Source organism: Hylobates moloch, unplaced genomic scaffold (genome assembly GCF_009828535.3).
Source record: "Hylobates moloch isolate HMO894 unplaced genomic scaffold, HMol_V3 SCAFFOLD_9, whole genome shotgun sequence".
Lineage (NCBI taxonomy): Eukaryota > Metazoa > Chordata > Mammalia > Primates > Hylobatidae > Hylobates > Hylobates moloch.
The window spans coordinates 17,350,798-17,366,468 of record NW_026652284.1 but is presented as its reverse complement, the minus strand read 5'-3'; the positions used below and the strand labels follow the sequence as shown (position 1 = coordinate 17,366,468).

Genomic DNA, 15,671 nt, shown 5'->3' with positions numbered 1-15,671 from the left:
TGGTATTACCGGGTTTGCTACTAATGTAGAAGGTGTTACTGGTGGGTTAAGGTAGTAGCAGTGGCTGTTGTTGGAATAATTGTTGCTGCTGTTGTTGATGGCAGTGATATGGTATTGGTGATGGTGTTGGGGTGTTGATGTAGTTGGTAGTAGTGTTGGTATTGGTCATGTTTTGCTATTGGTGTTGGGGTTGTTGATGGTGGGGTTGACACTGACAGTGTTGGTGTTAATGTCACTGTTGGTAGCGTTGTTAGAGAGGGATCGTGTTGTTGGTATTGATCATGTTGAAGTTATTGGTGTTGGTGTTGAGGGTGTTATTACTGGGAGTGGTGGTGGTGGTGGTGTTAGAAGTGTTAATGTTTTACTGGTGATGTAGGTGTTAAGTTGTTATTGGTGTTGGGGGTATTGTCACTGCTGGCAATGTTGAAGTTATTGGTGTTGGTGTTGAGGGTGTTCTTTTTATTGTTATTGGAGGTGGTAATGTTATGGGGTTGATAGTGGTGGTGTTGCTATTAATGTTATTGCTAATAGTAGTGGTGGTGGTGGTGCTAACATGATTACGGGTGGTGTTAGTGTTGGTGATGGTGTGGGTGCTAACGTTATTACTGGTTTTGGTGATGGTGGTGGTGGTGTTAACATGATTACAGGTGGTATTTGTGTTGGTGATGGTGTTGGTGCTAATGTTATTAGTAGTTTTGGTGTTGGTGGTGCTAACATGATTACTGGTGGTATTAATGTTGGTGGTGTTGGTACTAGTGTTATTACTGGTTTTGGTTTTGGTGGTGGTGGTGTTAACATGATTACTGGTAGTGTTAATGTTGGTGTTGGTGCTAACATTATCATTGGTTTTGGTGGTGTTGGTGTTGGTATTAATGTTATGCTGATGGTGGTGTTGGAGGTGGTGCTAACATGGTTACAAGTGGTGTCAGTGTTGGTGATGTTGGTGCTAACATTATTACTAGTTTCGATGATGGTGGTATTGGTATTGGTGCCAACATTGTTGCTGGTAGATGGTGTTTGTACTAATGTTATTACCGGTTTTGGTGGTGGTGGTGGTGCTAACATTGTTACTGGTTTTGGTGGTGGTGGTGGTATTGGTGTTGACATTGTTACTGGTGGTGGTGGTGGTGGTGGTGGTGTTTGTACTAATGTTATTACTGGTTTTGGTGGTGGTGGTGGTGGTGTTGATGCTGACATTGTTACTGGTGGTGGTGGTGGTGGTTTGAGGCATGCTGTTGTGTTCTGGGTGTAGCACCCACCCAGCCATGCTGAAACAATGCCATGGCCAACATCCCTTCAGCTGTCCAGCCAGACTTGCCTGAGGGCATCTGTACCTGCGGCCATGCCTGTGTGCTTTCTTTGGCTTCTGGCTTTCTTTGCCGTTCCTTGTTTTCCTTTTGAAAAATCCAACATGGTCTGGAAAGCATATGACCACAGTTCAGTGGGGTTAGGGAGGGGATCAGGATGTCCGGTAAGGCTGCTAAGTGAGGTCCTTGAGTTGGGTGAGAAGTTGCCCTAGGTTGGGGGCAACCTAGGATGTGGGTGAGACCTGGGGAAGGTGAGGCCCACAGAACCTTCCCTACGGGGGCTTTTCCTCCCCACTTCCTCCTCCCCCCAACTCTCTTTCTGTCCACCCTTGTTGTTCTCTGATCCACTTATTCAACAGACTCAGTGGGGGCCCTTGGTGCCAGGCCCTGAGAGGGCCCCTGAGGTACAGAGATAAATACGGCACTATTTTAGGCCACAGGTGACTGCGAGCACCTTGAGCACAGGGAGCTGGCCTACCTTGTTCATCACAGCATTCCCAGCACCTGTTGAATGAACGAATGAATGAATGCGCAGATGCAGCCATGCCATCCCTGTCTCCGGGAGCTCACATACAGGTGAGACCATCAGGGCTGCACTGGCATGGAGCCCCAGGGAGGGAGGGATCAACTCTGCCTAAGGGGTCTAGGGAAGCTTTCCTCAAGAGGTGGCGCCTGACCTGGACATGACAAGGGCCTGAGCAGGAGGAGGGAAGAAGGAAAGGCCATACATCTGCAGAAACCAGCCTTTACTTGGGGCCAGCTGACCTCACTTCTCCCCTTCCTTACTTCCTGAGACATGGTGGGGGGTGCTGGTCAGTGAGGAGCCTCTTGGGCACGAGGCCCTGGTGAGCTGCCTCCTTGGGTCGAGTTGGGGTGGGGCTTGGTCAAAGCGTTGCTGGAGGGTGCTAGCATGGGCCCAAGTGCAGCTTGGGGATGGCCTAGAATCCTCATGGAGCCCAGAAGGGTCCTTAGAAATTGGCCACCCTAGTAGTTCCCAGCTGGGTTCCTTGAGGCCTTGGGATTCCACTGAGGCACTTCTGCAAATGAGAAGGGGACTGAAGTCCCCAGCCCCAGGCACAGAAGCACCTCTATTCCATCTTCCCCTTCCATGGCTTCTTGTTAGAGGATCAAAATCCTTACCGTGGCTGGCAGGGATGATGGCCCAGCCCCCCGGGGCCTTTTGGTCCTCCCCATATACCAGCTTCCCAGTCCCAGCCATGCTGTTCCCTGAGTCTGGGATATCCAGTGGATTCCTATGTATCCAGGTCTTTGCTTCCTCAGGGAAGCCCTCCTGATCCCCCAGGAGGACCCTGCCACATCCTCGCAGCCCCTGGCACCCCGGTCTGCCCCTAGCACCCTTTCACTTCCCGTCTCACATTCCTTATTGAAATCTTTTGTTCTCTGCCTTCCCACCCACAGTCAGCTCCAGGGGGCAGGAAGGAGGCCTGTCTCCTTTGCTGCTCTGCCCCCAGGGGCCAGCCCAGGGCCCGCAGCAGGAGGTGCTCAGTGAATTCTTGAAATAAACTGTCTCATCCAGCCCCTGTGGATTGTAGATGGACTGAGGTCCAGAGTGGGTCGTGACTGTCCCAGGGTCATGCAGCAGGTCAGCAGCAGTGGCAGCCTGTGTGTCCTCTGTCCCAGGCTCCTCCCACTGATCCCTGTGACCTCTCCAGGGCTCTTCTCTCACCTTCCCTGGGTGGATCCTCTCCTGTTCTGTCCCCTACTCTCTATCTTAATCCTTGCACTTCCTGTGAACACTCTCTGGAACATCTGCAAGCTGGGATGGGCATGGGAAGCTGGCAGTGGCTTCGTCTCCCCCTGGAACGCAGGAAGTACCCCACCCTCAGCTCTGACCACTTGGCCTAGACCCTTCTTCTCTAAGCCCCAGCCTGGGAAAGGCTCCCCTGGCCCCAGTGTGGCATTCCTGGCCCAGCCTTGCCAAGGGCCTCCGGGGGTGAAGGCCAGGACATGGCGGGCAGGGGGTGCCGGCATCCAGACCCTCATGGGTGAGGTCGGGGTATTTTCAGGAAGCGGCTTCCTGTCCCAGCTGCTCCCCCTTCTCACTTGTGATGGGGGCCCCAATTGCAAGAGGCGCTCAGGGCAGAGAGGGCTTGGTGGGGAGTGGCTGGCGGCCAGGGTGGGATGAATGACGATACCAGAGAGGCCAGACCACTTCTGGGAAACACCCTCGAAAATTGATTCTTGGTGTGGAAAACCAGCAGGCAAAGCGGGGTCTAGCGGAGTCTTTCGGGGTCTTGTGGGCTGTGGCATGTTCCACTCTCCTCTGGGGCTGCCATTCCCAGGGAGGCTCGGTTCCACCCGGTTCTGCCAGGTTCCCAAGGAACCACTGCCCGTCTGGATGTACAAGGCTGCCGCCAGCTAGGCAGGGACAAGAACAACAATAACAGCCGTGATGTTTACTTAGCAATTCCTACCTCACTGTGCTCCAGGAGGGATTTGAGGCAGCGTTCAGTTTTGCAAATGATCAAATGCTCTCACCTAGTAGGCACACAGCAAATATCATATCGGTGGAATATTACCATCTTATTCCATTGGATCTTCACAACAACCTTGACAAGCGGGAAGTATTACAATTTTGCATTAATTCCCATTTTGCAGATGAGGAATCTGAGGCTCCCAGGTTAAGAGTTTTGTGCCAGGGCTCCTAGTGTGTGTGAGTAGCCCTGGGGCTTTGACTGCAGACCCCACTGTCTACAGTGGGCAAGTGGGGGTGCGTGTGGCAGAAGGCCCTGGAGGTGGCTCCCGTCCTGGGCAGCCAGGAGAGTGCCAAGGAGACAGAAATCGTAGACTGTGGTGCCACAGGCTCCAGAAGAAACAGGCAACCCACCAAGGAATACTTTCTAGTGTTTGCTTATTTTTTCTTCTGATTATTACAGGAAGGCATGCTTATTAGAGGAAATACAGAGAAGTAGAAAGAAGAAAATAAACACCACCACCCATGGCAAATGAGACTAAAACAGAGGTGAGGGGCAGGTGGGGGGGTTGAAAGTAGGACACTTTGGGCTTAAATTTCTCTTCTGCCCCTGGGACAGCGACTCCAATTTTCTGAGACTCAGTTTCCTTTTTTGTAAGATGGGAATAAGAATCCCTTTCAACATCACGGGAGGATTGTCTGAATAAGATGAGCTGATGCTTGTAAAGAGCCTTTCATGGATCATGTGAGTCTACCATGGTGTTATTACGGAAGAGCGGCCTCCACCTTCCCCACAACCATCATCCCATCATCAGAGCCATGTGTATAGACTTTTGAATCCTGCTTAAAGGAAATCTTTATTTTGAAATCACTATGGATCCGCGGGGATTTGCAAAGATAGTACAGAGGGGTTCCATGTACCCTGCACCCAGTTTCCCCCAATAGTGATATCTTACATGGCTCTAGTTTATATCAAAGCCAGGCAGTTGACATTGGGACAATGTGTTGTATAGCTCCCTGCTTTTTTTCTTTTTTTTCCTTTCTTTTTTTTTTTTTTTTTTTTTTTGAGACAGATTCTTGCTCCGTTGCTCAGGCTGGAGTGCAGTAAGGTGATCTTGGCCCATTGCAACCTCTGCCTCCCAGGTTCAGGTGATTCTCCTGCCTCACCCTCCCAAGTAGTTCGGACTACGGGCGTGTGCCACCACGCCTGGCTAATGTTTGTATTTTTAGTAGAGACGGGGTTCGCCATGTTGGCCAGGCTGGTCTCAAACTCCTGACCTCAAGTGATCTGCCCGCCTTGGCCTCCCAAAGTGCTGGGATTACAGGCATGAGCCACCGAGCCCAGCCAGTTCCCTGCCATTTTATCACATGTGTAGATTTGTGTAACCACCATCACACCCAAGATACAGAACACAAAGACCCCTGTGCTACCCCTTTATAATCACACTCCCATTCCTCCCACAACCTCTGGCAGCCTCTAATCTGTTGATCTATGATTTCATCATTTCAAGAGTGTTATAGAATTGAACTCATACAGCATGTGACTTTGAGTTGGCTTTGTTTATTTTACCCAGCAGGGTTTTTTTGTTTGTTTGTTTTTCGAGACAGGGGTCTTGTTCTGTTACCCAGGCTGGAGTACGGGGGTGCAATCTGGGCTCACTGCAGCCTCACCCTCTCGGGCTCAAGCAATCCTTCTACCTCAGCCTCCAGTGTAGCTGGCACTACAGGCACATGCCACCACACCTGGCTAATTTTTGTAGGTTCTTTTTTGTTTTTGTTTTTGTAGAGGTGGGGTTTTGCCATGTTGCCCAGGCTGGTTTCAAACATCTGAACTCAAGGGATCCATCGGCCTTGGCCTCCCAAAGTGCTGGGATTATAGGAGTGAGCCACTACACCCAGCCCCAGCATGACTCTTTAGAGATTCACCCAGGTGCTGTATGTATCAATAGTTGATTCCTTTTCATTGCTGAGTATTATTCCATGGGATGGATGAGCCACGGTGTGCCTAACCATGTACCCACTGAAGGGCATTTTGGTTGTTTCCAACTTTTGGCCATTCCAACAAATACAGCTGCTACGAATCTGTGTGCACAGGTTTTGTGCAGACATCAACTTTCCTATCTCTGGGATAAATGCCCAGGAGTGCCACTCCTGCGTTGCGTCGTATGTGTATGTTTGGTTTTTAAAGGAACTGCTAAATTTGGTGGCAAGTGGCAAGAGATGAGGCAGCAGAGACAGAGGCTGAGGGACAGGACATGCGGTGATTTGTGCTAGAAAGATAACTCCAGCCACAGGGAGCCAGAGTGATTGGGGGAAAGAGGCAGGGAGATCGTGGAGACCCCCGAGCATCCAGGGACTGTGGGAATCATAGCCAGATGGAACCTCGGAATCCCTAAGCTTGGGGAGCCCCCAAAATGTTTGATCCCATCCCTTTGCAGTCATGGAAGTGAGCCCTGGAGAAGGCAAGGGACTGGCCTGAGGTCACAGGGAATGGTGGTGGCAGATCGAGAATAAGGGTGAAAAAGGGGGAGGCTGAGTGAGCTCCTGACCCCGTGATGGATGTCAGAGCACCACTCAGGGAACACTCCTCGCTGCCCCTAGCTTCCCCCACCCATCCCTCACCCCGCCCCAGCCTTCCCGCAGAGCTTGGACTGTCACATTGCTGAGACCCCGGATGCTGAGTCTCTCCCAGGCTTTCTCCTGCCCAGGCCTCTCTGGAGACCACCTTCTTGGGCAACAGCCAGGCTTCCCAGCTAAAATTTGATGCAACTAATGGAAGCTGATGGCCCAAAGGCCTCTCTGTGAATCGGGGCCTAATCAGAGGCGGCTGCAGCCACAGCTGGGCTGTGGGAAGGGTGCGGCCCACAGTGCTGGTCCCCCTGGCATCCCTCCTGCCATGGCCACAGAAGAAGAGGCCCAAGTTCCAGGCTGTGGGGTCTTCATGGACCCCCATTTGTTCATTCCACAGAGATTTACTGAAGACAACCACATGCCAGGTGCTGGCAACACAGCTGTGACCTAGACTGATGTGAGGCAGACGGCCGTGGCGCTGGCTTCATGGGGCTGGCAGCCTAAACAAGGGGGGGGGGGGGGGGGGGGGGTGCGGATCAGGTAGACAGGGCCCTCTCCGCTGGAGACAACACGCTTGGAAAGCAAGGCAGGGAGGGGGATGGATGCTGCCCTGGAGGGAGTGTGCCTGGGCTTGAGACGATAGGATTAGGGAAGGATGAGAAGGAGGGGGCTGGGCAAAGATCTGGGGGAGAGCATTCCAGGCAGGGGAAGCAGCAAATGCAAAAGCAGAACTTCGAACCAGAAGTCCTGAGTTCAAAGCCTGAGGCTGCCACGACGTGCTGAGGGGCCTCGGGTCAGGGCCCTTTCATGTCAGGTCACCTGTTGGAGTTGGACTTGCTCATGCTTCCAAGCCTTAGTTTTATTTTACTTTATTTTATTTTATGTATTTTACTTTAAGTTCTGGCATACATGTGCAGAATGTGCAGGTTTGTTACATAGGTATACACGTGCCACGGTGGTTTGCTCACCTATCAACCCATCATCTAGGTTTTAAGCCTTGCATGCATTAGGTATTTGTCCTAATCCAAGCCTTAGTTTTGGATACGGGAAGACTGGGAAAGCCACATGGGGTGTGGAAGGGGAGCTGAGATTTCAGAGGTGTGGAAAGTCCCCCGGAAGCCTGCTGGTCTGTGCTGCAGGCAGACAGCAGGCCCAAGCTTTCTGTGCTCTGGCTAATTGAATTAACTCTTAGCACTTGAGCTGCCAACGCCCCCAGCTCTAGGTTTCTCACATTCAGCCAACTACGATAGTAATTTAGGAAAGGGTATTACCATATTCATTTCTCCAAGGCGGCTGGAGAGAATCATCCTGCAGGTGGTGCCCCTGAGGAGGTAGACCAGATGGCTCCAGGAAGGGCTGGGCCTCTGATGGGAATTGGGGAGATTAAGAACAGGCAGGTGGAAAAACTGCCATGAGACCCAGAGCTCCACTCCTGTCCTCACTCTGGGGAACCCCCAGAATGATGGGGGAGATCAGCCCCTGTTTGAGGGAGCTACCGGATGGGGGAGGCATAGCAATTGCCCTGATAAAGTTTCCTGCCTGATTCTTAAAACCAAACCAAAAGACAGAAACACATACCAAGAAAGGTAAAAATAAAATGAGACCTGGTTGCCGTGGACTCCGAGAGAGCATTACAGAGGCGTTTGTTTTGCATGAACTCTGGGGAGGCGGAGCAATGCCTGATTGGGCCAAGGTGCTCATGGATGGGTGGTGAGAGACGCCAGCGCAAGGGGCTTAGGAGAGCAGGTACTGGAGCCAGACTGCCTGGCTGTGTGGCCTTGGGGCTGCTATTTGACCTCTTGTGTTTCAGTTTCTTTCATCTACAAAATGGGAGGTTGTGGAGCTTAAATTAACTCATATCTTCTGAAGAGCTTGGAACAGTGCCTGGCACATAGTAAGTGCTTGACAAATAGATACTATTTGGGCTATGTCTGCTCTCCCCACTTTGCAGCGAGAAGACAGGCTCAGGGAGAAGCAGTAATTTGCCTGCAGCCCCTCAGCCTGCTGGTGGCTGTACCGGGAATTGAACCCAGACACCCTGACTCTGTGTTGGGTCGTCTATTCTCTGCACCAACTGCTTTCCCACTATGCCCACCTTAACGACCCTCCAGGATCCTCACAGTCGCTCTGTGAAGCCATCCAGGGAGGGATTGGTGGCCCGTTCTGCAGATGAGAAACTGAGGCCCAGAGAACACTGACTATCTACAGCCGGGAACTGTATCTTATTCCCTGTAGCATCCCCAGCCCTTGGCCCATAGGCTGTGATCAGACAACACTTGTTAAGTCAAAGATGAAAAGAGGAAGGAACTGGGGTGAGGGTCGGGGGTAAGTAGAGAGCTTAGGATGATTTAATGTCCTCTAGACTGGGGCTGACAATCTAACCCATTTCTTTTGCATCCCAGGCTAGCCTCTCTCTCCCTGTGCCACGCGGCCCATCTCAGATTCAGACATCTGAATGGGGCTTCCACCCTAGGCCCCTCCTCTGGGCTGGAGTGTCTCATTTGCAGCCTGTACTTCTAAGCTGGGGAGGTATATGAGGACGGGATGGAGCATGGAGCCTCTGAGCCCGGGTGCTGAGGCTTCACGTTCAGGGCCTTGGGAAACCTCACACCTGGCTGGGGAAGATGACAAGCATGGCAGAACAGTGTCTGTGACGTCCTGTGAATTAATCTGAGCATCCTGGGCCCCGGGCAGTACAAGCGGTGGCAGCGGGGGGAATCCTGTCTCCAGCCTTGATTAAATCGGAACACGCTGCCAGTCCATACCCATTAGCACAGTCACAGAGGGCAGCTAAGGTGGAGAAGACGTGGCTGATGCATGAGGGGAGGGGGTGCCAGGGTGTGGGGCCCAGGGCCAGGCAGAGGCTTGGGCAGCCCAGACAGGGCAGGAGCATAAGAAGGGCTCACTGGCCTTGGCCCCGCATCTGGGCAACGGAGCTCCCCATCTCCAATCACCCTCACCTGGTGATGTAAGCTACTCCTGGGGGTCTTGGGTGGGTACCAGCTGAGCAAGTTCACTCGGTCCCTGCACACCCCAGAGGTACTTATTATTCTGTATGCATAGAGGAGACTTCTCAAACTGGGTGTTGCTGGATGAGTAGGAGTTTTCTTGGCTCGCTGGCCTTCTCTCTTATTTTCTCCACTTCCCATGGCTGGCTAATTCACACCTCTGTGCCTTTGCACATGCCGTTCTCTCTGGCTTCTTCCTTCCCTTATTGTGCCACCTGGCAAACTCCTACATCTTGTGGAACTAAAGAAGACTGACCCAATTAGAAAAGCAAAGGCTATTTCTTCTGAGCCTGCTGTAGCAAGGGAGTCAGCCTCCGTTACTTGTGTTTTGGCAGAGATTCAAAGAGAGGAGCGGTGGGGCGGTGAGGGGAAGAGAAGCCTCGGGTGTGGCCTGATAGGAGGCCATGGGCATGGGGAGGCTGGAGGTGGCTAACTAGAAGCAGGGCATCCCATGTGATTGATTAGGGGTGCACATTTGGCTTTCTCTGTCTGGTTGTAAGTTGGATGCAGGAATAAAAATTAGAGAAGCTGTCAGTTATTAATCAGGGCCTGACCATTTTGGGTCTATTGTTACAGAAGTTATTGTTTGGCTTTCTGGATTGTCCCTAGAGATAGCATGTGTGACTTCCAGCAGGCTGGTTTCCTGGGTTGTTTTTTCTTTTGCAGATGAGGGAGTTTGTTTCTTGGGTAGGGTGCTGTGGGTTGTGGGTTAAAGTTCTGTCTTTATATATGGTCTGGCCATTGTCCGTTTGTATATTCAGTCTTTCAACATCGTTCAAGAACAAGATCAAGGGCCACTGCCTCCAGGAAGCCTTCCCTAGCCTCCAAGATCAGAGTGGGCGTCCTCCTTCCATGCCCCCATACTCCTCTCCAAGGAGGCACCTTAGTCATTAGGTCAGACGATTACAGGTTTGAATCTCATTTCCTTTCCCATTAGCAGTGTGTGTCCTGAGCCATGGGACTTAACCTCTCAGCTTCCTCATCTGTAAACTGGAAGATAATAATAGCACTGAAGATTAGTTGCTTGGAAAACTGCTACTATTATTATTAGCACTATTATTGCCGCCAGCCCAGCAAGCATCTTGATGGTCGGTGATCATTTGTTTATGAATCTCTTTCCTCTTTAGACGTGGGGTGGGGGGATGCCGGGAGAGAAATATCAGCTCCAGGTCCTGCCACTCCCCATCAACCACCTACCTGAATTCAAGTGCAGCCCAGGTACTGCACAGGTATTCTTACCTGTCAGCCTGATCCCCACCGAACTGGAAGCTCCTTGAGGGCAAAAGTGATTTCTTATTCATAATGGTTATCCTTTTTTTGAGACAGGGCCTGGCCTCTGTTGCCCAGGCTGGAGTGCAGTGGCACGACCATAGTTCACTGTAACCTCCAACTCCTGGGCTCAAGTGATCCTCCTGCCTCAGCCTCCCGAGTAGCTGGGACTACAGGTACATGCACAACCATGCAGGGCTGATTTCTTTTTTGTTTTGTAGAGACAGGGTCTCACTTATCTTCCCCAGACTAGTCTTGAACTTCTGGCCTCAAGTGATCTTCCCACCTCGGCCTTCCAAGTGCTGGGGTTAAAGGCGTGAACCACTGTACCTGTCCTCCTTTCAGGTCTTAATGCTTAGCTCAAGATCTGCCCAGGAATGGGAGCCAAGAAGTTAACTGATAAGTGAATAAATGAGTAAGTGAATGAATGAATGAATGTACAATGTGGTCTCAGATTATCTTGTCCTTCCTTTCCCCACTCACAGGCATGAGCAGATTTCCCCTCCTTCCTTGGTTCTAACAGGGAACCTCTGTGTGTGTGTGTGTGTGTGTGTGTGTGTGTGTGTGTGTGTGTCTGTAGCTGAGACCCATGCCCCTTGGGGGAGGTTTATACTGAAGGAAGGTTGGAGAAATGGGAAGAGGAGGATGGAGAGGAGAACGAGGGCTCCATTAAGGGCAGCCTTTGCCAACTGGACCTCCTCAGTGGCAGGTCAGGCTTCCCCTAGAGGGGATAAGTTACCCGTCACCAGAGGTGTGTAACCAGGATCAGGGGTGCTACAGAGCCTTTGTTTCATTCATTCACTGATTTTTTTTTTTTTTTTTGAGGCAGGATATCTCTCTGTTGCCCAGGCTGGAGTGCAATGGTGCGATCTTGGCTCACCGCAACCTTCTCCTCCCGGGTTCAAGTGATCCTCCCACCTCAGACTCCCAAGTAGCTGGGACTACAGGCACTCGCCACAATGCCAGGCTAATTTTTGTATTTTTTGTAGAGATAAGATTTCACCATGTTGCCCAGGTTGGTTTCGAGCTCCTGAGCTCAAGTGATCCTCCCACCTCAGTCTCCCAAAGTGCTGGGATTACAGGTGTAAGCCACCATGGCCAGCCATTCACTGATTTTTGTATGCATTTGTTCGTTTATTGAGCACCTCTTTATGCTGATGGATAAGCAACATAAATTTTGGGGTGGAAAATTTAATCAGATCTGTAATTTCCAAAGCATGGGGTATATGGAATGAGAACCCTATTTATCCCTCCCTGGCCAAAAGTGTCTTGACCCTATGTTACAGGAGATTTCTGATAGCCCTCCGTCTCTCCCTGTCTCTATCTTTCTCTCACAAATCACAGAAAAGAGGAAAAAGCCATTCTCAGAAAAACACACACCTAACCACAAAGAAAGGCAGTTCTCATTAAAAGCTCAGCAACTAAGGGTGGACAGGGTGGACAAGTAGTTGTCACTTCAGGATGTCAAGGAGCTGGCGAGCTGAGCCCCTGCTGTAAGCAACAGATTTTTATTTTAAAGTTATCTTTTTCTAAAATTTTGTATTGCTGTACATCCTAAGCACAGAAAAGAGCACAAATTGTAGACATGCAGCTGGAAAATTTTTCCCCAGGTAAGTGCACCTGGGAAGCCAGCATCCAGATCAAGAAATAGAACATCACAGGTTTTCTGAAACTCCCTGATCCCTCCTGCCAGTCACCACCCCTCAAAAATAGCTACTTTCCTATACATGGAATCACACAACACATTCCGTTTTGTGCGTGGCTTCTTCTACTTGACCTGCTGTTGCGTATGGCTAGTTGATCTTCATTCACTGATTCTCAGTGTCTTGTAGTATTCTATTCCGTTGCATGAATAAGCCTGTTTCTTGATCTGTTCTACTCTTGAGGGACATTTGAATATGTCCTTTCCTTCTGAAGGCAAACACTGCCCCGATTTCTATCCCCATGGATTAGTTCTGCTTGTTCTTGAACTACATATAAATGGAATCCTACAGTAACACTATCCATTTGACTTGTTTATCTTGTTTATTGCCTGTCTGCCCGACTAGGATATAAGCACTGTGGGTATGGATTTTTGTTTGTCTTGTTTATTGCTAAATTCCCAGCTTCTAGAACAGTGCCCTAGATTAGATTTCCAGAGGTACTCAGGCTCTAGGTACATGTCATACACGGTAAAAGATTTGTTGAATAAATAAAGTTATAGAGTTGACCTTTCATTCACCCGTTGGCTCATCGTTTCTTCTAAGAGAGGCAGGAGAGAACATTAAGCAAGAGGGGCCTGGGGTTTTGGTTTGGGGCTCCATAAATAGCCACGAGCATTGTTGCAAAAGGCATAAGCACACCTGTTGAATATGTACTTAGGAGTGGCACTGGTGAGCCATAGGGAAGGCACACGTTCACCTTTACAGACACTGCAAAACAGTTTTCCAAAGTGATCATGCCAGTTCACGCCCTAATAGCAGAGCACGAAGAGGTCCACCACATCCTCAACGGTACTTAGTATCTTCTCCTGTGTCCTCATTCTGATATGTAGTTTTAATTTGCATTTCCTTAATGATTAGTGATATTGAGCATCTTTTCATGTTAATTAGCCATTTGGGTGTTTTCTTTTGTCAAGTATCTCTTCCAGTCTCTTGACCATATTTCTATGGGTTTATTTTTTTCACATTAGTAGAAAAACTTTTTAAGATATATAATGGGGCTGGGTGCGGTGGCTCACACCTGTAATCCCAGCACTTGGGGAGGGTGAGGTAGGCGTATCATGAGGTCAGGAGATCAAGACCATCCTGGCTAACACGGTGAGACCCCGTCTGTACTAAAAGTACAAGAAATTTAGCCGGGCATGTTGGCAGGTGCCTGTGCTACTCGGGAGGCTGAGGCAGGAGAATGGCGTGAACCCGGGAGGCAGAGCTTGCAGTGAGCCGAGATCATGCCGCTGCACTCCAGCCTGGGTGACAGTGTGAGACTTCGTCTCAAAAAAAAAAAAAAAAAAAGGAAAAGAAATATAATGGGTATGAGTCCCTTGTCAAATATATTCAAATATGTTATTTTTCTCTGTAGGTTGCATTTTCACCTTCCTAATGATACTGTTTAATGAATAGCAGCTCTTAATTTTAACATAGCCTAATTTAGATTGTTTTCTTTGACGGGTAGCACATTTTAGAGCTGTTGAAGAAATTTCTGCCTGCTTCAAGGTCACAGAGATGTTCTGTTTTACTGTAAAATTTTACTATTTTACCTTCCACATTTAGATCTGTGAATCCATCTGGAATGATGTTCTGTGTATGGCATGAGGATGGGTTTAGATTTTTTTTTCCTGTATGGATTTCCAATTCCCACTGCTGTTTATTGGGATGTCCAGTTATTGGTGGAGGTAGGAAGGGTGGCGTGGGTGGGAAATGTGCTGGTAGAGACATTAGGGTTGGGGGCAGGGTGAGCAGCGTTAAGGGACATCTCCTTTTCTTTAATTAGCAGAGTAGTCACCTTGGTCTGTCTGCCCTGTGATTTCTATCTCCTAGACCCTGGGCTTTAGGGTTTGTCCTCAAACTACTCCTTAGCAGGGCTCCATGAAAGAGGCTGCTCTCAAATAGACACCACCACTGCCCCTCCCACACTGGAGGACCCTGGTTCTCCAGGGCTTGAAGCTCTGGGAGCATGAGTCCCTGTTCATGGGGAGTGCTCCTTTCTGGACAAGATGTGGCTTTTACTCTCTCATTTGCCCCTCCCTCCCCCTTCTCTTCCTCCCTCTTTCTTTCCCTCCCCCTTTCCATCCCTCCCTCCTTCCCTGCCTCCTTCCCTCTTTTCCTCCCTTTTCACTCCCTCCTTCCTTCCTTCCCTCCTCCCCTCCTTTCCTTCCTTCCTTCCTTCCCTCCTTCCCTCCTTCCTTCCTTCCTTCCTTCCTTCCTTCCTTCCTTCCTGCCTTCCTGCCTTCCTGCCTTCCTTCCTGCCTTCCTTCCTTCCTGCCTTCCTTCCATGACACTCTATGTAAAATCTCCCTACCCTACCTTGGTTTTCTTCTTATTTTCTCCCTAGTATTTTGAACCACCCGACATTATCTTTATTTTCTATACATATTGATTTTACTTATTCTTGACTGAGGTTTACTTTATATACATACAGTAAGATGCACAGGCCTTACATATAAAGTTTGCTGAGTTTTGGTAAATATCTACCTCCGGCTGGGCATGGTGGCTCACGTCTGTAATCCCAGCACTTTGGGAGGCCAAGGCAGATGGATCATCTGACGTCAGGAGTTTGAGACCAGCCTGGCCAACATTGTGAAACCTCATCTCTACTAAAAAATACAAAAATTAGCTGGGCGTGGTGGCGGATTGTAATCCCAGCTACTTGGGAGGCTGAGGCATGAACCCAGGAGGTGGAGATTGCAGTGAGCTGAGATGGCGCCACTGCACTCCAGCCTGGGCAACAGAGCGAGACTCCATCGCAAAAAAAAAAAAAACAAAAAAAAACAAAAAAAAACTACCTCTATGTTACCAATATCCAAACAAGATAAACAATATTTCCATCACCCCAGAGAGCCCCTTCCTCCAATCCTCCTTCTGAGGGCAACCACTGCCCTGATTTCTATCCCCATAGATTAGTTTTGCTTGTTCTTGAACTTCATATAAACAGAATTCTATAGTAACACTATCCATTTGGCTTGTTTATCTTGTTTATTGCCTGTCTGCCCGACTAGGTTTTAAGTACCGTAGGTATGGATTTTCGTTTGTCTTGTTTATTGCTAAATTCCTACCTTCCAGAACAATGCCCTAAATTAGATTTCCAGAGGTGCTTAGGTTCCAGGTACATGTCACACTCAGTAAAAGATTTGTTGAATAAACAAAGTTATAGAGTTGCCTTTTCATTCACCCACTGACTCATCGTTTTCACCCACTGGCTCATCGTTTCTTCTAAAGAGAGGCAGGAGAGAAGGTTAAGGGAGAGGGCCCCGGAGCCAGACTGCACCTTGGCTCCATCACTTATCTGCTCTCTAAACTAGGCCAAGTCACCTTAGTGTCCTCATTTATAAAGTGGGGATGTGAATGGTTCCTACATCATAGGGTTGTGAGGATCAAAGGAGTC

General features: G+C 49.5%; 1 long non-coding RNA gene across 3 annotated transcripts in view; it reads left to right on the top strand.

Moving 5' to 3' along the window:
- The first annotated feature begins 1,238 nt into the window (after positions 1–1,238).
- Positions 1,239–15,671, top strand: part of LOC116812997 (uncharacterized) — a 40,337-nt gene continuing 25,904 nt past the window's right edge. For 2 of the 3 annotated variants that reach the window (XR_004370859.2, XR_004370861.2), the window contains exons 1-3: positions 1,239–1,883; positions 4,205–4,290; positions 4,401–4,486. This is a non-coding gene — a long non-coding RNA (uncharacterized LOC116812997). The remainder of the gene's footprint in view (positions 1,884–4,204; positions 4,291–4,400; positions 4,487–15,671) is intronic. The other variant, XR_004370860.2, reaches the window with a different exon arrangement.